Source organism: Schistocerca gregaria, chromosome X, assembly GCF_023897955.1.
Source record: "Schistocerca gregaria isolate iqSchGreg1 chromosome X, iqSchGreg1.2, whole genome shotgun sequence".
Classification (NCBI taxonomy): domain Eukaryota; kingdom Metazoa; phylum Arthropoda; class Insecta; order Orthoptera; family Acrididae; genus Schistocerca; species Schistocerca gregaria.
The window spans coordinates 75,104,423-75,127,358 of record NC_064931.1 but is presented as its reverse complement, the minus strand read 5'-3'; positions in this window follow the sequence as shown (position 1 = coordinate 75,127,358).

Here is a 22,936-nt window from a genome sequence, read left to right as displayed (position 1 = left end):
ATGCTCCACAATACAGTATATCTGTAACGGGAGAAGCATATGGCGTCTGAATTGTTAAATACTACAGGAAAACAGCTGGAACTCCGACCCACTACCAAATACAAAAAATGAAGATGAGGGTTTAACGTGCCTCGACATCTCGGCCATTAGAGACGGAGCACAAGCTCGGAATGTGCCAAACATAGGGGAGAAAATCGGCCATACCTTTTCAAAGAAATCATCCCGGAATTTTCCAGGAATGGTTTAGGGATATAAGGGAAAAATTAAACTTGAATGTCTTGACACGGATCTGAACCTTCGGCTTGCCGAATGCGAATCCAGTGTGCTAACTACTGCGGGCACCTCAATCAGTACTGCTAAATACAAAAGCTCAATAGAGCGGTGAGTGAATAGTTACAAACTGGTAATAGTTAGGACACTGAAATGTTATTCTGGTGAAAAGTCAGGGTAGCTCAGGAGCACTAAAAACGTTTACTTTTTGGTGCGGAGACAGTATTACCTGATATAGATTGTGTGAGGCGACGTAGGAGTATAGAAACGATTGGGCTGCACCGTACAGATATTTTCTTGCAAAGGTCAGAGCCTGATATGGGGTTGGACGCGGAAAAAACCGGCGTAAATAACATCTCAGCACCCTACTATTTTAGCGGGACACGAAAGCAATGTTGTTTTCATTCGTTTTCATACATTACATTCAAACTGATCAGTTGTTAACAAGTTATTTCTTTTATCAATAATGTAATCACCCTCGTTGTGAGCAAATTTTTTCCATATAGAGTGCAAATTTTCATTACCCGGATCGATGAAAATCTATTGGTTTTTCGGCAAAATATCTGGAACTGTCATATTGGACTTCACCTTAAGTTTCAAATTTTTTTGCCGCTTAGAAAATGTTGTAGCGATCGGAATAAATATAAATTCTGCGGTGCAATATCGTGCGAATTTGTTGGGTGAGGCAATACCTCCCACCCTAGTTGATTAATTTTTTTTCGGGCTACATCTTGCTCATTATCGTGTTGCAGAATAACGCCTTTAATGATCGTAATCTCTGGGCACTTGTCAATTAAAGACTGATTTACTCGCTCAAATTGTTCACAGTAAAGGTCTGCATTCACTGTTTGTCCAGGCTTCAACAATTCAAAACGAACGACCATGCGAATACTCCATCAAACACAAAAACGTCCTTTGGGGCGTCACCTGACTTAGCTGTACTTCGGGGCTATTGATTCGGAGGGAGCTGCTATGTTTTCACAGAGGATCCATTTTTCATATCCAGCGATCAAGCGATCAAAAACTACTGTACAATCCTGCTGAAATAAATAAGTTTCATGTTGTGATAGGTTACCTTTATTTGTCTATCCCAATCTGCTGTAAATGTTCTTTGATGGTTCAAATTCAAATGGCTCTGAGCACTAAGGGATTTAACAGCTGAGGTCATCAGCCTCTAGAACTTAGAACTACTTAAGCCTAACTAACCTAAGGACGTCACACACATCCATGCCCGAGGCAGGATTCGAACCTGTGACCGTAGCGGTCGGTTCTTGGATGGTCGACCAAGGTTGGTTAAGAGTGTTTGTCGATTATGTGGCACGGGTATGCTTCCACTTCTGCCCTTAACATGTCATTGTCTGAAGTTGTTGTTTGTCCTGATCGATACGAATCGGAAATATCAAAATTATCGGACCTGAAAAAAAAACCACCTTTGGCAATTACCAACATCTGATGAACTTGGATAAACATCGCAAATGTTTTTGTTAGCAACTGTCGCGTTACTACCATAGTGAAAGTCTAATGAGCTTGTAATGACAAAGGGATATCGACATGCGCAGAAATAACAGTACTTCCGGTCCCGTAGGATTTCGATTGAATATACTTTGACTGCAGACTGGTTTTTCTGCCACCTAGGGAAAAATAGCGCTTTTGCCTGGTGAATGAGACATATGGTCACTTTCAAGTTACATTCGAAATTAACGTTAATAGGAGGTTGGCGAGACCATCTACGCCAACAACATTGGATCATACAAGATAAACTCGTCAAATTTTCAGAACTTCCTCCGATATTGTTGGCGACCTTGTAACTGTCGTAGTCCTTCGTAGTTTCAACAGCAGTTACGTTATTTCTATTGTATTTTCTTGTTGTGCAAGAGAATCTTCATTGTCTTATATAAAGGGATCGATCTTTAAGAAGTACAGGTTCACTGTTCTTCAAGAAGTTCAAATATCGTATTGTCTTTTAACGAAGACCCTCGATGTTTCACCAAGAAGAATTTTATTAGGCCGGCCGCGGTGGCCGAGCAGTTCTAGAAGCTTCAGTCTGGAACCGCGCGACTTCTACGGTCGCAGGTTCGAATACTGCCCAGGGCATGGATGTGTGTGATGTCCTTAGGTTATTTAGGTTTAATTAGTTCTAAGTTCGAGGGGACTGATGACCTCAGATGTTAAGTCCCATAGTGCTCAGAGCCAAGTTTTATTAGTTTTCAATGAAGTCTTATGTTTCTCCAAGAATTATCCTAAGAACAAACACACACATCCATGCCCGAGGGAGGACTCGAACCTCTGCCGGGAGCAGCCGCACAGTCCATGACTGCAGCGCCCGAGACCGCTCGGCTAATCCCGCGCGGCTCAATGAAGACAGCCTTGTGATATTCACTCTCATGATACCTACAGGGTGACCTTTCACTCTAGATAATGACAGCAATTTTCTGCTCATTTCACGAGTTATCGTTTCACGCAAAACAAGATATAATTCCATCTGGTAGAAAAAACAAGTCAAAGTATGATGCATGTAACAACTTCTTACCTCTTTGGGTGTAGCGTCTGCGGCTGATCCCGGCGGAGGTTCGAGTCCTCCCTCGGGCATGGGTGTGTGTGTTTGTCCTTAGGATCATTTAGGTTAAGTAGTGTGTAAGCTTAGGGACTGATGACCTTAGCATTTAAGTCCCATAAGATTTCACACACATTTGAACTTTGTTTTCTGCAACCGACGCTACACCAAAAAGTGTCAGGGTATCTTCAGCTGTTCGCAAAATGTTAGGTGTGACGTCATTACATAGACCACCTTGAACGAATGTAGTTCTGACACAACTACCTAAACGCTAAACGCTGTTTTGACGCTTTTTCTGTCCAGCTATAATTGTATTCGTTGTATTGTATTCGTCACAGACATTCAGACAATACACACATGGCTTTGACGAACTACGCTGATGCAAGTAGAGAGACTTATCTCACTATTTCAGAATAAAAAGTAAAGCTGCCATCAACCTGAAGGATGGTTTGAGCATCATAGCGCTTTGCTAGGCATCTTGCTATTAGAGGCCGTACTCTTATGAGCTGACTTGCCAAGCCAGTTTTGGTGGACCTGCAGGTCAACGTGGATTCTGAAGCGCGGTGTAACTGGGCATTTTTCATGTTAAGAGAAAAGTGATAGATAAAAATCCTAGGGGTAACCAGGAATTGAATTCGACACCATTCTGGCCATTGTCTGGGGTTTGAATACTGATAGTCAGCCACATTTTCGTTATGCTGTTGTTCTTATAAATACCGAAGTAGCGTATAAACAGAATGGGACACTGAAGAACCTATGGGAATACTTTTATTTTTAATTATATCTATGAACATGAACAGGTATTCGGGCTAAATTGTTTGGATCATATTCGTGTTCTAATGTTAATCTTTCTTCTCGATAATCAATCATTTTTGTTGCTAGGATTGTTGTAATTAATGGTAACAAATATTTGCACAATAAATCAGAGTAACCCTTGGAAACCTATCAAAATTCAGGTCTGAACTAATGACAAATGTGTGTAACATTATTTATTTTGTTAGTGGTTTTAAATCATTTGTATCCTTCCTGCGCATTTATCTTTAACAGTCCTGTGATGTGCGATTGCGTCTGGTCATGACAGCAATGAGCAAGCTATATGTACCGATTGTCAACGGTGGCCCAGAGCAGAATTACGCTGCTTGTATTCCCATCAATTCATCTTTTATAATCGGCACGGTGTATGCTAGTAACAAGCTGTCATGTTTGACAGCTTGGCAGTACTTTTAAATACCAGTTTCCGGTAATCGTTAAATGTCACTGAGTTTATTATCAAAGAGAAATATCACCTGCTTTCCGTGTCTTTTACATAATATTGACATCATCAAAAGCCCAGTGAAACTGTTTACGTGACTGCTAAATTAATTCCACGAACGCGAACAGCAATGAGTCGTATCATTTTTATAATGAGTCGTATCATTTTTATAACAAGAGGAACAGATGGGTTCATGAAACTGTACTTTTATATTAAAATTAATCATAAAAATTAAATTAATCACAAAAATAAATGCGCAATTAAAACAGACGTTTTCTCTCTTGGAATAAAAGTTTCGATATATGCAATTTGACGAGGCCAGTTGAGAATTTTTTAAACATGTAAACTTTGAAAAAAAGGTTGGTTGCTTATACTATACCGCTGTAACTTTGAGAGCATGTATTTGTAGTCGTCCACACCGTGTCGTAAAAGTGACTTACGTCGTTCTTATTAAGGATTTTTGTTTGTGTTAACATTAACCGCGTTAGGTATGAAAACAGTGTACGATGTCAACTTTCAGAATACCATAAAAACCATACATAAGTCTATGGAGACCAGAAATGTTTTGTGTATTTGTCATCTTGGCATATTTCAGCACCGGTGTGCTGTCTTCCGCGGGTATCTCTTCACTTCCAGGAAATGTAAAATATAGTACAGGTATCACGATTTCCATTATTAGTAGATTTTAAACTAGCACATGGCCTTCCCATTTTTCGTTAATACACATCATAATCATCTTAAAAACAAAACGTTCCTTTTGTCGCAGATTTTAATGACTGGCGCCATGTTATCTGCAAGATGACAGAGTAGTAGTTTTTCTTTGCAATAAAATAAATTATTTTACAGAAACTTCTGCGTTTGTTTGTATTAAGGTCGTGATTGTGGATTAAGGTCGTGATTGTCATAATACGTCTCCTGGTCAGTCGTATGAGTGTTTTGTTCTTTTTACACTGAAGCGACAAAGAAACTGGTATAGGCATACGTATTTTAAGTGAGTTTGAGCGTGCTGTTATAGGCGGCTCTCGAGCGTTGGGACACAGCATCTCCGAGCCAGCGATGAAGTGGGAATTTTGCCGTACGATAATTTCACCAGTGTACCGTGAATGTCAGGAATCCGCTAAAACATCAAATCTCCGACATCGATGAGACCGAAAAAAGACCCTGCAAGAACGGGACCAACGACAACTGGAGAGAATCGTTCAACGTGACGGAAGTGCAGCCCTTCGGCAGATTTCTGCAGATTTTAATGCTGGGCCATCAACAAGTGTCAACGTGCGAACCATTCCACGAAACATCATGGATATGGGCTTTCGGAGTCGAAGGCCTACTCATGTTCACTTCATGACTGCGCGACACAAAGCTTTACACCTCGCCTGGGCCCGTCAACACCGACATTGGTCTGTTGATGATTGGTAACATGTTGCTGGTCGGACGAGTCTCGTTTCAGATTGTATCGAGCGGACGGACGTGTACGGGTACGGAGACAACCTCATGAATCCATGGCCCCTGCATGTCAGTAGGGGACTGTTCAAGCTGGTGGAGGCTCTGTAATGGTGTAGGGCGTGTGCAATTGGAGTTAAAAGGGCACCTGATATGTCTAGATACGACTCTGACAGGTAAGTAAGCATCCTGTCTGATCACCTGCATCCATTCATGTCCATTGTGCATTCCGACGGACTTGGGCAATTCTAGCAGGACACTGCGACAACCTACACTTCCAAAATTACTACAGAGTGGCTCCGGGAACACTCTTCTCAGTTTAAACACTTCAGCTGGCCACCAAACTCCCTAGACGTAAACATTATTGAACATATCTGGGATGCTTTGCAGCGTGCTGTTCAGAAGAAATCTCAACCCCCTCATACTCTTACTGATTTATGGACAGTCCTGCAGGATTCATGGTGTCAGTTCCCTCCTGCACTACTTCAGACATTAGTCGAGTTTATGCCACGTCGTGTTGCGGCACTTCTGCGTGCTCGCTGGGTCCTACAGGTGTACCAGTTTCTTTGGCTCTTCAGTGTATGACGTTAATGTATATTGGCGATCAGAGTTTCAAGGCAACGTGGAACATGAAAATAATTTTCACTAAATAAGAACACTAAAAACAAACTGGAGGACAATATTCTGACAGAATCATAATCTCAGTATGACTTATACCGACGTGAATATCAAACATGCACCCAGATCGGACACTCTGATTTACATATTTCGTGAATATCTTATGTAAATGTAGATGAATACCGTTATTATTCCTACAACAAGCTACAGTCGTTTCCTTGGCCGCCTCGTCCTTAATGATGTGGTCGTGTTAAAGACGTTAAAGTCCAGTCCCTTTGCAAACTTCTTCATACGTGGAGAATATGGTGGCCAGATATTTATTTAAAGTTAGCAAGACTGTTCTACAAACGGCACATTATCTTGGTGAAAGACCCGCAGTTTTGTGTGTACTATCCTCACACGCGGTCGGCACTGACGGATCCAGAACCACATCCACTCTGCACGCCATGCAGGCTGTACAGAGGATATTGCAGTGTTTCCCAACCGAGTAGCTGAAGCGTATCCTTCGTCCGAGTGTGGTTCGGCGCCTGACGAACTTGTCTCCAGGAAATCGCCTGAGTCCGTCCAGCTTGCGGGCGAGGAATGCGGGCCACGTCTGCTACGAAGCTGTCCGAAGAGTAGTCGAATCGTAGGCGCTAGCCGTACGATAATATGACAGCTGGACGACTATACTAGTGCAATCCGCCAAAAACCGAGGTGATAACCCAACAACTTCATGTACATGTCATGTAGAACGAAGCCGTTCCCCTACCACAGCCGTGACAATATCGAAACATAACAACCATGGGGCCACCTGTCCTGCGGAATGTGTGTTACAGCAGTGTTCGGTTTTCGTTTGACTGTCCCTTATAATCGATCCAAGTAACATATAAGTTAATTAACATATTTCAAATTCAAACACATATTTCATCATTTGCTACCTGTAATTTACGTAAAAGCAAACTTTTCTATAAGGATTTTGTCTTAATCCCGTTCCCCTGAACTGGTGGTTACACATATATCCAACCAGTTTTGGAATTTTTGTTTATTAGATGTGTCTTATGTACGATATATTGAAACTGTGTATTAAACCACACGAAAAATGATCCTAAACTGAATTTTACAGACCATGTGTTTTGAATCTGAGTGACACGTAATATATAGTCTCGAATTGGATTATTTGTACGTGTGTGCTACAGTCATTGCCGAAAGATGATCTATATAAAATGTTCATCCGTCATCATCAGGGGTAATTTCGCTTCTGAGGGTAACTGCTAAAATTAACAGTTGGAAGTTATTTAGTAGTTATCTGACACATTATCTGCCTCTTGCTATACCACGTTCATTGGTTTTGAGTGCATAAAAATGGCGGAGGGTTGTTCAGTTTGCTTCACTCTCGTTGCGGTTTTGCGTCTCTGTGGTATTCTATCTGTTTGGTCCCAGTGGTAGTAAAACTGTTAAATGAGGCTGGCTTAAGAACGTGCTTGTTATTGGCTATTAACTTGCGAGAAATTCCACGTTAAGTTGTATATACATTTAGTCCTCAAAATGAAAGCAGAACATTGGTATCCTGTTGGATGCTCCCGCGAGAACCCAATAGAGTAAAAATTTTCCAGACAACTCGTGGGACGCCAACTGTGCGAGGCTGACGCCGTGTATTACCACCCCCCCCCCTCCCCCCCCCCTCCCCCTCCCAATACAAATATTCACGGCCTCGTTCTGGTGGATCCAGTCGGCACTTTTTCGCTTTCCAAAAGGGTAGGAGTTGAACAGATCACGCGTTCATGGTGACCCAGTGTTGCCGTTGGACGTAGTGCTCTCTTCTGGTCTTCAGCAGTGTTCGACGATGATCAGAAATACTTGCCAAATAAACACGTACTTCAATATTATCACGTCAGTGAGATTGCGTATGCTCGATCATACCAACTCTTCGATAACGTAACATTAGAGTGAAAAATATTCACGGTCGCGTGAGTGCATCTCGACCGTCTTGTAAAGCATCGGTTAAACGGCAACATACTTGCGCCATTTTCAAGTTTTCGCCAAGCAGGTTGTTAACACAAGACCCCAGGATCAACGAATACTTTGCTGACCAATACTGGAGGTAGTCTGTCAGGTTTTTGTCAACCTAAACATTGTTTGCTGGCGGTTACTGACAGATGATTGACGACCACATCCTGACCACTGATTCTTGGGGGCCTGTGGCTAAACTCGATTTTCGGTAGTCGCATCAGGAACAGTTAACAAGTTCCATCGACTATCTTAGTACTACTGGTTAAGCCCTATTGTGTTCGTGTCAATCCTAAAAACTACTTTGATGGACGGCGTAAGTAGTGGTGCCACAGCGAGACTGTGCCTGGCGTGCCTTTGGTTGTTATCTTTGCAGTTACCAGCCAACGAGAGCTAACACGTGCAGGTAAGCGATAGCTTCTGTCTTTGATGCGTCGAGAGTTTAAAGGCGGCGGCTAACAACTCATCCCGTGCTTTCGTTTCCATTTCAATCTATGAATTTGCTCTGTCCATCTTGCTTGCAATAATTCGCTCGTTGTTTTTCCTGGTCGCTTGGCTAGCATTTTATCTACTCACAAACTTCGCTCTCGGCCACATCGTTAGTGTTCCAAGGAAGGTTTCCTGTCACGAATTATAATTAGCCGATGTAGGTGGCAGCGGACGATCTGCACCGTGATAGAAAGCGGTCTCGAATTTATGTACAACCTGATACACAAAAAAACGACGCACTACGAAGTAATTATCCGAATGGGACGGAAATCGATAAATGTGATGTACATGTACAGAAAAAATGATTACAATTTCAGAAAAATTGCGTGATTTATTCGAAAGAGGGAGCTTCACAAACTGAAGAAGTCAATAACGTGTTGGTCTTCCTCTGGCCCTTCTGGAAACAGTTATTCGGCTTGGAAGTGATTGACAGAGTTGTTGAACACCAGTACGCGCCATCTCCGTATCCTTCACAAGGATCACTCGACATCTGACGCTGCGCACCTCACTTACATATACCTTATAAGGCCTGGCGACGACACTAAACACTGACAACATTATACACTCTAATGGCCGTTCTACCTGTCAGAGAGAAATGCATCTCTAATCATTTACACACCTACCGTAGGTGTGTTCCGGCTGAAAGCAGCCAGTAGAAGTTGAGGGCGAGTGTCCCTTTCCGTCCACTCCGAAAAATGAAAGCTGCGCATCTCGCCAGCCAGGAGTAAGTCGTTGTGGTCGAAGGGTGTCGGCACTGCTCTCTGCTTCGGAAACCACTGCGTGTGTAAAGGTCATACCAGATGACAGTCTCGCAAACTATCTACACGATTTCGGATTCTATAATACACTGGTGTCCAAAATTGAAGCAAAAAACCGCAGTTTCCCCGTCCTGTGTCTGATTCACAATATAATGATACAAACTGTCATCAGATGTCCGTACCATTGTGTTCTGTACGGGAGATGGCATTCGGGTCGACGGAGAACCACGTCAACGATGACGTCTGGTCACCTATCAAACGGGGTAGTCCACAAGCTGGTGACATCGTCGCGGTATGTAATAAGTTTCCTTTAATTTACGTCTATGGTCACAAACTTTTTATAATAGATTACCGGTTTCGGTCTTTAATGACCATCATCAGATCTGTTTTATAAACTGGAAACTTAAACGGGGTAGTGTTTTCTGGGTACTCCCACATCCAAAATCGCTGTGTACGCAGTCACAGAGAGTGCAGTATGGCACAGAGAAGACACCTAGCAGAATCTCTGCGGTGGCAGGCCATAGGAAGAATGGAATGAAGATTGTCGCAAACTGATGTGGCCCACTGCCTTAATGTGAAACGTTCTGTTGTTTCTCGGGAGTGGCGACAGTGTTGTAGAGACCGTGACTGTATCCTGAAGACCAGGGCAGAGGCGACCACGTGTGAATCAAAAAGAGAGGATCGTTATTTGTCTGTAAGGGCACGACGGTACCGCCTTAGTGGTGCTCGGCAAATGGCATCTGACCTCTCACCATCCATTCGACGTGTACAGAGAGCTTCGGCAGACTGCCCTTTGCTGTCGGAGACCTGCTTTATGAGTACCTTTGACACGTCTTCACAGAAGGAAACATCTAGATTGGGGTCATCAACGTGCCACAACAGTCGAAGAGGGGGCCAGTGTTGTTTTCATAGATCTGTTCCGATTTAGACTGGAGAGTGATTCTCAACAGATTCGCTTCTGGAGAAAACGTGGAACACGATTTAGGGACCAAACATTGTCGAAACAGACCGAGATCGAGGAGGATCCCAAGTAGTGTCGGTAGAGATTATACTGACACCGGAACACCTCTTCATCAAACTGTGGGGTGACTCTGCGAGGTTCAACTGCTGTCATGTATCGTGACGAGATCTTGCGTCCTCATGTGCGGTTATTGCGAAGTGCTGTGGACCTAGGCTTCGTACTGATGGACGATAATGTTCGACTTCATAGAGAACGGGTGGCTGATGTTTTCTAGGAAGCGGATGATATTGCACTCATTGCGTGACTTGCTCGCTCTCCAAATTTGAGTGCCTTAGAGCATGTATATGATGCACTAGTGAGACGGGTTGCATCGCGTCAGAATCCACTAACCACACTCCAAGACTTGCGAGGAGCTCTGCGGGAAGATTGATGACATCATCCACAGCATGCCTCTTCGTTGCTAGGCCTGTATTGCTGACACCGCATAGTGAGCACATTAAATCCGTTAGGTCCGAAAAAAGCGAAGAAAATTTTTGTCTACCATTATGCGAGTTGCAGTTGTTTACGCTCTGTAATCTTTATACTGTTTCTACTTTACAGTCACCTGTTTATACTGTTTTGTGGTAAAATACACGCAGCCTTGTAAAATTTACGTTTGTTGCTTTAATTTTGGACACCAGTCTGTTTACGGTGCATCTGCAAATCCACAAAATTTTAACTATTTCTCGTGTAATGTCAACATATACTGCTGCGTGAGAAGTGGATTGTTCTCGTATTAAAAAGTTTTAAGAAACCACTTTAGGGCGAGACTCTATTAGTTTATAAAGATATGGCGAAGTGGGATCGGTGTGGCCGAACGGTTCTAGGCGTCTCAATCGGGAACCGCGCGACCGCTACGGTCGCAGGTTCGAGTCCTGCCTCGGGCATGGATGTCTGTGATGTCTTTAGGTTAGTTAGGTTTAAGTAGTTCTAAGTTCTAGGGAACTGATGACCTCAGATGTTAAGGCCCATAGTGCTCAGAGCCATTTGAAGTGGGATCTGAACGTCAACAGAGGGAAAAACACTGTTGTACAATTGCGTAGGCACTTGCTATAAAGGACTTGATCGCGTTCAAGGATATTTTAGAATATATCTAGTGCTATAGAAGGTATGTTTTTCTTTTGTGTAGTAAAAAAAAGTGGGTCAAATGGCTCTGAGGACTATGGGACCTAACATCTGAGGTCATTAGTCCTCTAGAACTTAGAAATACTTAAACCTAACTAACCTAAGGACAGACCACACATCCATGTCCGAGGCAGAATTCGAACCTGCGACCCTACCGGTCGCGCGGTTCCAGACTGAAGCGCCTAGCACCGCTCGGTCACAGCGGCCGGCTTGTATTGTCAGTTGCCACCTTATTTCATTACATTGTCGGAGGAGCCTACAGGTAGGAAGAGGGTCCGTGTCACTGCTTTCTCCATTAATTTTCAGGTGACAGTACTATTCGTTCGCAATTGTCGTAACTGCGACCCACGACGAAAGAGCACCGCGTGTTTCCGTAGATGGTTGGTTTAACATCGTGAACCAGTACAAGAGATAGATTGCGAAACGATATTAGTGCTAACACAATTGTTTCATTTACGATCAATAATGATAAGATAAGAATTTGAAGGTGTATGCTAGGACATTTTCCCTAACTTTATTTACAAAAAGAGCGGGAAGTGTGTAACTTGTAAAGGCAGCTTTCCGCTAAGTGGTGTAGGACGGCATCCACAGCGAGAGTATACGTATTTGCAGATGTAAAAGAAATATAAAGTCAGCACTGATTTATAATATCACTAGACACTGTAAAGAATTCATGAGAGTACGTCAAGTATAATTCCCAAAAGATTCAAATCGTTACTCTCAAATACGACACAGTCGGTTCCTGAAAATAAGTCTTCACACGAAAAAAATGTGCCAGAATTAACAAATACGGTGGATTTCAGTAAATAATGTCCACGCTTATTGTCCCTATCTCAACTGGAGGCAACTTGCTTATCTCTCGTCTTTTAAAGACTCTGATTCTGAGCACTATGGGACTTAACATCTATGGTCATTAGTCCCCTAGAACTACTTAAACCTAACTAACCTAAGGACATCACACAACACCCAGTCATCACGAGGCAGAGAAAACCCCTTACCCCGCCGGGAATCGAACCCGGGAACCCGGGCGTGGGAAGCGAGAACGCTACCGCACGACTACGAGCTGCGGACAGAATGACTAGTCAGCTATCTTAAGAGTTTGGCGCCTGCCCTTTCAGGGCTCACTTGTGGTTGGTCCAGCCTTTCCGTCAATAAGCACCGACAGTAACTAACATTTGCAATGATCATTTCTGATGAATTGAGTGATATTGAAATTATTATTAACAAGTTGCCAGTGCAAGTAACGTCATCAGCATGGTTGGAGCTATATATTAACTTTTAAACAGTAAATATAAATAATTAAAGATTTTCTTCCCGGCGTCCAGCGTGGTAGGTGAATCCTTACTCTCTCTCTCTGCTCCACTACGATACGGCTCTTGCTCGCCGGGCCATTCTCACGCTATGTGACCATCTAACCTGCCGCGTCTTTCGATGAGAGTGCCTTGTGACCTACCTACACGCTAGCCTCCCGTAACAAAATCTTCCTGTACTGTACATTAAAACATAGCAACGAAATCGTAATAAACGTGAGCAGTGATGTGACATAAAAGTTACAATACCCACGGGGAGAAAAACTACACACCAGACTCTCGTTTAAACGCAAGCTTGTGGCTTTTCGATGACCTCGGGCCGTAATGTAATGATTCATATACATGTGACGCTCTCGAGTGAAACGTTTCACCCCTTTACGTGCTTTCTCGTAAAATATACAGTGTAGTAAGATCACTAAAACGACGTAGTGAAAAGCCTGACAGTCATCTCCTCATTCCGTTGTTGGAATGTGCTTTACGTGGTTTGTCTTAATCCCAGAGTACCCATCTCCCAGAATTATACACTTCAATGAAATTGGCTCACCCCCTCAAATACTGACTTCAATTGTCATGCAAATGGAGCAGGTTTCTCGCCACACGCATCGCAATATAAGTGTCACGGGAAATGACGTAAGACCGGAAATGTGCACGTATTAAGGTAGTGTCGCTCAGTACTTGTAGATAAATGGCAGAGAGTTATTATACTTGTCCTTGGGTCAGCTAATCGACCCGCACACAGTACTCTCTCGCCGGCAGCGGATTTCCTGCACCTTGTAAAAACATGACTGCTCCTCTAGTGTATAGAGGCTACCTCTATTATCGCAACGCCAGTCCTTGGCGTTCCACCGACATTTTGCATCTAAAGGCTAACTCTGTGACCGGCGTTTACGCCTATCCGCCACATAATTTATGACTGGCAGAGCGCAGTCGTAACACAACTCACCGATTTAACGCCATATCTCCAACGTCCTCGTAAATCACGTCTCACGAAAATGGAAGATGGAGTACTGACGCAGGACGGTCGTTCATCGCCGCGTACGTATGTGATTTCGGCGTTGACGACGTACTACTTTCATTTATTTTGCGAAATGAACAATCTTTTGGTTAGCTTTTTTGGAGTGGCCACATCTTGAAAGAATGTATTGTGGGTTAGCTAGCAATTGCGTCCAGTAACACATTGAGACGGGGTTTGTTTGTTTTACGGCGCAAAAACAACTAGGGTCATACGCGGCCGTGTTAAAACTCTGTAACATGAAGACAAAGAGAGGAATTAAAACCACGTCAATCCTAATCAACGAAGAGAAGACAGCTAAAAACAGGGACGTGGAGAAAATACACCATAGAGAAACGGAGGTCCAGAACTAAAAATTAAATGGCCCTACGACGAAAAAAAAGGTAAAACCCGGTGGACAGCACGCGCGTAGTTTGCTAAAACGACCGATAACTCAGACGGCAAACCTAAATGAGAATGTAAGCAATCTGTCAGGAAACGGCGAACCGTCAAATGTTGAGCACGGTGTTTTGTTGAGGGAGCACCACTTAACAAAACGGTGATGGCTAAAAAGACAGCGACCAATACACAAACTAGTTAAAATGACGTTGTCGCGGCGACAGATCGCGCTGCTGACAGACGGCAACACAGAGATCATCGGAAGCAAAGTAAGAACTAGCGGGCTGAAGTACAAGGGCTGCAGCCTTGTCAGCAGCGCCAGCGGCCTCGTTTCGTGTCAGACCGTCGTGACCAGGAACCCACATAAACACCACCGCGGCTTCATCAAGAGTGAGGAAGTGACAGCTTTCCTGGACCCGTTGCACTATGGGATGGACGGTGTACAGTACACAGAGGATTTGAGGCGCACTAAGAGAGTCTGAGCAGATGACACAATTTACAAGCCGACACCGAAAAACGTCGGCGCCAATGGCGAAGGCACACCCGACACCACGGTCAGTCTGAGAGCCGTCAGTATACACAAAGGTACTATCGCGAAGTTGCAAGAGAAGGTACCGCGAAAGCTGCAGGTAGCGTGAAGCTAAGCTGCCGTAGCAAGAGCCGAAAGCGAACACCAGGAGGTAACAGAGAAGAGGAAGCACTCCATACTGGCGATCAAAGGGGACATCGAAGAAGGAGGCGTAGGTTGGGTCGGCACGCATGGCAGATAAAAGGGGATGCATATCTTCCGAGGAGAAAATCGCGGCGATAGGACAACGGTAGCTCGGCAGCTTCTGCATACAGGCTCTCAACCGGGCTAGTGTAAAAGGCGCCCGTGGCCAAACGGATGCCACAATGGTGAATAGTATTGAGACATCGTACGAGGTACGGACGTGCAGATGCATAAATGAAGCACCCATAGCCTAGTTTCGAACGGGCAAGGGACCGGTACAAACGGAGGAGAGCGATTCGATCTGCTCCACCGGAAGTACCAGTGAGGACACACAGGACACTGAATGACCGCAAACAGTGGGCTTCCAGGTAAGACACGTGGGAGGACCAAGAAAGTTCTCTGCGGGAGACAGGTCATTATAGGGTTAATGGCGATAGCGAAGAGGACGACGCTCAAGAAAGAACCCTGAGGCATATCGGTTTCCTGGATAAATCCGTCTGACAATGCAGAACCCACATGTTCTTGAGAACTCGGTCTTTTAAAAATTCATGAAGGAAACGAGGCATGCGGCCCCGGAAGTCCCACGTGTAGAGAGTATGGAGGATACCAGTCCTCCAGCAGGTGTGGAAAGCTTTCTCGAAAACGAAAAACACTGCCATATTCTTGGATTTCCGCAGAAAACCATTCATGATATGAAAATACAGTGGAATGCAGACGTTCAGCTGCTTACAGACGTTGATAAATATCTATGTGGACAGTGCAAAACGTGTGGGCCGACCAAGACTCGAACCCGGGATTTCCTGCTTACATGACAGACACTCTATCCGTCTGAGCCACCGAGGACACAGAGGACTGTGCGATTGCAGGGACTTATCTCTGGCACGCAGGGGCACTAGAAATGTAGTGTGTAAGATGGGAATGTGAGTATCACGGGGAGCGTGCCAGAGAAGAGTCCCTGCAGTCGTACTATCCTCTGTGTCCTCGGTGATCAGACGGACAGAGTGCCTACCACGTAAGCAGGAGAGCCCAGGTTCGAGTCCCGGTTGGGGCACACATTTCCACTGCCCCGTTGAAATTTAGCAACGCCTGTAAGCAGCTAAAGGTCTGCATTCCATTGCAATTTCATTCTTTGCGAGCTGCAAGGTCACCAATGGATTCTGTTCTTTCCGAAGGAACAGATCCCATCTTCATCATATTCGTGATGTGGGTGGACAAAGCGACGAGATGGTCAACTGCAGAAAGGTGCGTTCGAAATCCACACTGTGCAGTGGTTAGAAGTAGCGAGACTCAAGCCACCATACCAGCCGGGCATGAATCATAAATTCGATCACTTTGCAAACACAACTGATAAGATCAATGGGGCGGTAGCTGGAAAGTAGGTGTTTGTCATTATTGGGCTTAGGTAAAGGAATGATAGTGTCTTCACGCCAGCGTCTGGAAAACGTGCCCTCTGCCCAGATGCGGTTGTACGTATGAAGCAGAAAGTGCTTGCCCTCAAGAGAAAGGTACTGCAACAACTGAATGTGTACATCGTCTGGCCCTGGGGCGGAGGACTGGGATAAAGCGAGAGCATGATCTAGCTCCCTCATAGTGAAATGGCTCTGCGCACTATGGGACTTAACTTCTGAGGTCATCAGTCCCCTAGAACTTAGAACTACTTAAACCTAACTAACCTAAGGACATCACACACATCCATGCCCGAGGCAGGAGTCGAACCTGCGACCGTATCAGTCGCGCGGTTCCAGACTGTAGCGCCTAGAACCCCTCGACCACTTCGGCCGGCTCCCTCATAGTAAAGGCGGCATTGTAGCACTCACGATTCTGAGAAGAGGAGGGTATCACCCAAGCCTCCTCCATTCGTTTCCGATGGAGAAAGGCAGGGTGATAGTGGGAGGAGCTCGAAATCTCCGTAAAATGGCGAACCAAAGTGTTGGAGATAGCAATATGGTTCACGTATGCTACTGACAGGCAAGAAATTGTGGAATGGATCTTGGTCCCAGAGAGCCGTCGGATGTTGGCCCACACGACAGAAGAGGGAGTGTAACTGTTAAAAGAACTAGTGAATTAAATCCAGCTAGCTTTTTTTGCTATCCCGAAGAACGCAACGACATTGTGCACGCAACTGTTTATAATAAATGCAGTTTTCCATCGCAGGATGACGTTTAAAAACGCGGAGAGCACGTCTCCGCGCGCGAATTGCGTCGCGGCACGCCTCAGTCCACCAAGGCACCGGGACACGGCGTGGTAAAGAGTAAGTGCGACGTATGGAACGTTCTGCGGCGATAAGGGTAACCTTTGTAAGGTATTCTACCTGGTCATCACAACTGGGGAAATGTTGTTTTTCGAAGGTCGCCAGGTAGGAGTAAAGCCTCCGGTCGGAACTTAGTAAGCTGAAATTTGGGTGTGCATGCGGACGGGGTAGGAGTCAGCAAACGGATAGCACACGGGAAATGGTCCCTCGAGTATGTGTCGGAGAGAATGGACTACTCGAGACGATGGGCAAGCTGGGCAGTGCAGAAGGATAGGTCCATATGGGAATAGGTGTGCATAGAGTATGAGAGGGACATGGGTGTTGCTTAACAGCAAAAGAGGTTAAGTTGATTGAGAAGGTCGGCCAAGAGGGCATCTCTCAGACAGGTTCTGGGAGGACCCCAAAGGAGATGGTGCGTATTTAAGTCACTGAGCATCAGAAAGAGGTGAGGTAGCTGCCAAATAAGCTGCGGCAAGTGTGCCCTGGTGACACCAGATGACAGAGGCACGTAAATGGTACAAAGGGAAAAGGCCAAGTGAGGAAGGAAAAGGCGAACTGCAACAGCTTGAAGGCGGGTAGTTACTGAGATGGATTGACTATGGCCATCATCCTGTATGATCAGCATGACTCCCCCAAGAGATGGAACACTATCCTCGGGGAGAAGGTCAAAATGGACTGGAAAGAAATGAGAGAGCTCAAAGCGGTCGTGAGAACGCAATATTGTTCCCTGAAGGCAGAGAACAAGTGGACGCTGCGGTTTTAAGAGCAGCCGTGATCCTCTTTGTTGGATCGAAGACCACGAACGTTTCGTTGGAGGAGAGTCATGACGAGGAAAAAATGAATGAGTGTCACCTTGACGGCTGCCGAGTGACAGCTTTCGAAAACTCGCTGCTACAGGGCACAGAGGCAGGAGGATCCTGCTCCATGAGGTCTACAGAAGCGTCGGCATTCTTCTGTCGGCCTGTCGAGTCCAGGGCAGGAAAACGGTTGGTGTTGCGCACCGGCGATGTGGAGGTCGGTCGGTCCAGGGTATCTCGTGGCGACACTGTCAAAGAGGATATTCGAATCGGCAAAGGAGAAGACCGTTTGCCTTTGTTTGACTTCTTGGAGCAGAGGAAGACTCAGATGTTGGTTTGTTGGAGGGACGTAGGAAGTCTTCACGAGAATATTTCTTTTGTTGTTACCAGTCTGCTGGTTGTGTAACTGGTGATTTCGCCCCGTGAAGCGAAAGACTGGTGGCGTGTTGCACAGCTGGAGGAAGAGACAGGGACGCTACCACGACGCTGGCCGACTGCAAACTGCGGTGCTAAATTGGAAGTCGCACATCTGCATGGCCATGCCCTTCGTGGAGCAAGGTGTAGTAAAAACAGTACTGTACATGCCAGATGGTAGAACGCAGAGTTTCCTACTAGCGAACAACTTGCGAGCGGTAAGGCACGTTTTCCTTCACTCAGATCTCCTGGACAGCTCGCTTATCGAGCAAGATACATGGGACAATCGCGGGAGGAGGCGGCATGGTCGCCATTGCAATTGAAGCAGCTGGGAGAAGGAGGCGGACAATCGCTCTCGTGAGCGTCCGTACCACAGGTTACACATTTGGCTGTGTGTCGACAAGACTCTTGAGTGTGGTTGTAACGATGACACTGGTAGCAATGCATCGGGTGAGGAATACACGGTCTGACTGTGATAACTTCATAACCCACATTGAACTTTGGCGGAAGAACCACTCAATCAAAAGTGAGAAAGAGTGTGTGTGTTTCGGTACTAAGGAGGCGTCTACTTTTTTCATCACCCGATGGGCTGCAATGACACCCTGATCAGAAAGGTACGTTTGGATTTGTGCCTCGGGCAGACCGGCGAACGGCCTACTGTAAATAATACCACGGGAAGAATTCAGAGTTCGATAGGCCTGGACACGAACAGGATAGCCACGGAGGAGCGAAGCTGGAAGCAATTGTTGAGCTTGACAATCAATAATAGTCTCCAAAAGTGCCATTACATAAACGAGACCAGCAATTGCATCAACACATTTCTGAATACTAAACGGATGTACCATAGCTTAAGACTGACAGTCTTCAGTACGTGAAACCACGAGGAACTGTGGTGCAGCTGGGAGGGTCTTTGAATCGTTAGACTCATTCCATTTACGTTTCGTAGCCGTTGACTGTAAAGATGATTGGCTCATTGCGAGACAATTCCCCATGATTGCCAGCGTCTCCATTGGCGCACTCCTTCCAACTGGGGGCCCCCTTCAGAAGGGGGCGCACCTGCCTTAGGTGACTGTTCACACTTCAGGCCACACCTCCCGAACACGTGACAGAAGAACCAATCGGCAATTTGGGAAGGTAGCAGTTCAAGCCATCACCCCTCCCTGGGCCTGGCCTGTACCAGGGAGTATATGCGAACCTTATCTGTCGATTCAGGACTGCAAATTATGCGTTACACAGTCACCTGTTACGCGTCAGATGCGTGAGCTGACCTTCAGGAACGCACAGTAAGGAAGAAGAAAAAGAGGAATCTCAAACGCCGTAGCAGAGGAAGCTTAGGAGAAGATGAACGAAGAAAGGAAAAAGGAATGAAAAACGGTGGAGAGTATTCTGATGTTGACTACCGAAGACGCAGAATACATTTCCAAAAACGGCCCAGACATGTTCCCCAAGGGAGGGGAAAAAGAACAGCAAGAGGAGAGACATGCACGATGGAAGGGAAAAGATGCTGCAAAGGCTGGGAGCCCGTGGTAGCCGAGCACGAACCCGCCAAAGAGCGGCGAGCCCCCTAGCGGGTGAGAAGGTGGTGAAGCCGATACCTCCGCTGTAGACGTGTACTTAATCCCTGCCGTGTAGGCTGACAAGCCTCTGCTTGTTTTAGAGGAAGGAAAGATGTGATGACAGATCAAAGCTGCGAGTCAGTCGCGACGTGACGATATGGCTCCACTCGTACTCGTACTTGTTCACTCCGGGAGCTTATATCGCACACTGACTGCCTACGCGCCTTTTCTGCGGGCGTCAGAAGCTCGCTCCACTCCCTAGCTTACGGGGCGTCCTCGGACACCCTCTTTCAGAAATTGGTAAGGGTAACTAACAGACGATACATACACTCCTGGAAATGGAAAAAAGAACACATTGACACCGGTGTGTCAGACCCACCATACTTGCTCCGGACACTGCGAGAGGGCTGTACAAGCAATGATCACACGCACGGCACAGCGGACACACCAGGAACAGCGGTGTTGGCCGTCGAATGGCGCTAGCTGCGCAGCATTTGTGCACCGCCGCCGTCAGTGTCAGCCAGTTTGCCGTGGCATACGGAGCTCCATCGCAGTCTTTAACACTGGTAGCATGCCGCGACAGCGTGGACGTGAACCGTATGTGCTGTTGACGGACTTTGAGCGAGGGCGTATAGTGGGCATGCGGGAGGCCGGGTGGACGTACCGCCGAATTGCTCAACACGTGGGGCATGAGGTCTCCACAATACATCGATGTTGTTGCCAGTGGTCGGCGGAAGGTGCACGTGCCCGTCGACCTGGGACCGAACCGCAGCGATGCACGGATGCACGCCAAGACCGTAGGATCCTACGCAGTGCCGTAGGGGACCGCACCGCCACTTCCCAGCAAATTAGGGACACTGTTGCTCCTGGGGTATCGGCGAGGACCATTCGCAACCGTCTCCATGAAGCTGGGCTACGGTCCCGCACACCGTTAGGCCGTCTTCCGCTCACGCCCCAACATCGTGCAGCCCGCCTCCAGTGGTGTCGCGACAGGCGTGAATGGAGGGACGAATGGAGATGTGTCGTCTTCAGCGATGAGAGTCGCTTCTGCCTTGGTGCCAATGATGGTCGTATGCGTGTTTGGCGCCGTGCAGGTGAGCGCGACAATCAGGACTGCATACGACCGAGGCACACAGGGCCAACACCCGGCATCATGGTGTGGGGAGCGATCTCCTACACTGGCCGTACACCTTTGGTGATCGTCGATGGGACACTGAATAGTGCACGGTACATCCAAACCGTCATCGAACCCATCGTTCTACCATTCCTAGACCGGCAAGGGAACTTGCTGTTCCAACAGGACAATGCACGTCCGCATGTATCCCGTGCCACCCAACGTGCTCTAGAAGGTGTAAGTCAACTACCCTGGCCAGCAAGATCTCCGGATCTCTCCCCCATTGAGCATGTTTGGGACTGGATGAAGCGTCGTCTCACGCGGTATACACGTCCAGCACGAACGCTGGTCCAACTGAGGCGCCAGGTGGAAATGGCATGGCAAGCCGTTCCACAGGACTACATCCAGCATCTCTACGATCGTCTCCATGGGAGAATAGCAGCCTGCATTGCTGCGAAAGGTGGATATACACTGTACTAGTGCCGACATTGTGCATGCTCTGTTGCCTGTGTCTATGTGCCTGTGGTTCTGTCAGTGTGATCATGTGATGTATCTGACCCCAGGAATGTGTCAATAAAGTTTCCCCTTCCTGGGACAATGAATTCACGGTGTTCTTATTTCAATTTCCAGGAGTGTAGTAGCACTGTCGACATCTGTACCTATACGAGCGTCATAGCTCTTATGAATCCGACACCACTCAACTTTCCCAATGATACTGTCATTCTGCAGCATAGGGGGCAGTAGAATGAACATTCTTAAGAATTGAAGCAGTATATGATGCTTGGTATTTGCATATAGAAGACACTACTCTGCCATCTGAGTGTATTTGATGTTCCTATTCAAAGCTTTACTCTGGCAGCGCCTCCTAATATTCCAGGTTTCGCAGTAGCTCACATTACATCTTTCTGAAATACAGTGACGAAAAAAATCGCAACACCAAAAAAGATTGAGGAGCAGTAGTGAAATTTGGGAAATACATTTGTCTAGGTAACACATTTGAATGATTAACATGTCAAAATCACAGGTTAATCTAAGCGCGAGATAAGCCATTGTAAATGTGAAATGCCGGTACATTAATAACCGATGTAACCGCCAGAATGTTGAATGCAAGCATGCAGAAATTTTTGAAATTTGTGGTAAGTTCCTATGGGACCAAAAGTGCTGAGGTCATCGGTTCCTGGGCTTACAGACTACTTAATCTAACTTAAACTAAGTTACTCTTAAGGACAACACACGCACCCATGCCCGAGGGAGGACTCGAACCTGCGACGGGGGCAGCCGCTCGAACCGTGGCAAGGAGCCCCAGATCGCGTGGCTACCCCGCGCGGCAAGCATGCAGACGTGTGTGCAATGTGTCGTACAGATGCGGATATCAGTTTGTGGGGTAGAGTTCCATGCCAATTGCACTTGGTCGCTCAATACGAGAACAGTCAATACTGTTTGTAGATGACGCTGGAGTTGTCGTCCGATGATACCTGATATGTGCTCGATTTGAGACAGATTTGGTGATCGAGCGTATCAAAGTAACATGTAGACACTCTGTAGAGTATGTTGGACTACAACAGCGGTATGCGGGCGAGCGTTATCCTGTTAGAAAACGGCCCCTGGAATGCTGTTCACGAATAGCAGCACGACAGGACGCATCATCAAATTGAAGTATAAATTATCAGTCAGTGTGTGTGCGGAATAACGACAGAAGTGCCCCTGCTTTTATACGAAAACGCACCCTAAACCGTATCTCGAGGTGTAATTACAGTGTGTCTATCACTTTGACAAGCTGGTTGCAGGCCCTCAGCTGGCCTCCTTCTAACCAACACACGGCCGTCACTGGCACCGAGGCGGAACCAGCTTTCATCAGAAAGCACAACATTCTGCCTTCCAGTGAGCTCTCGCTTGA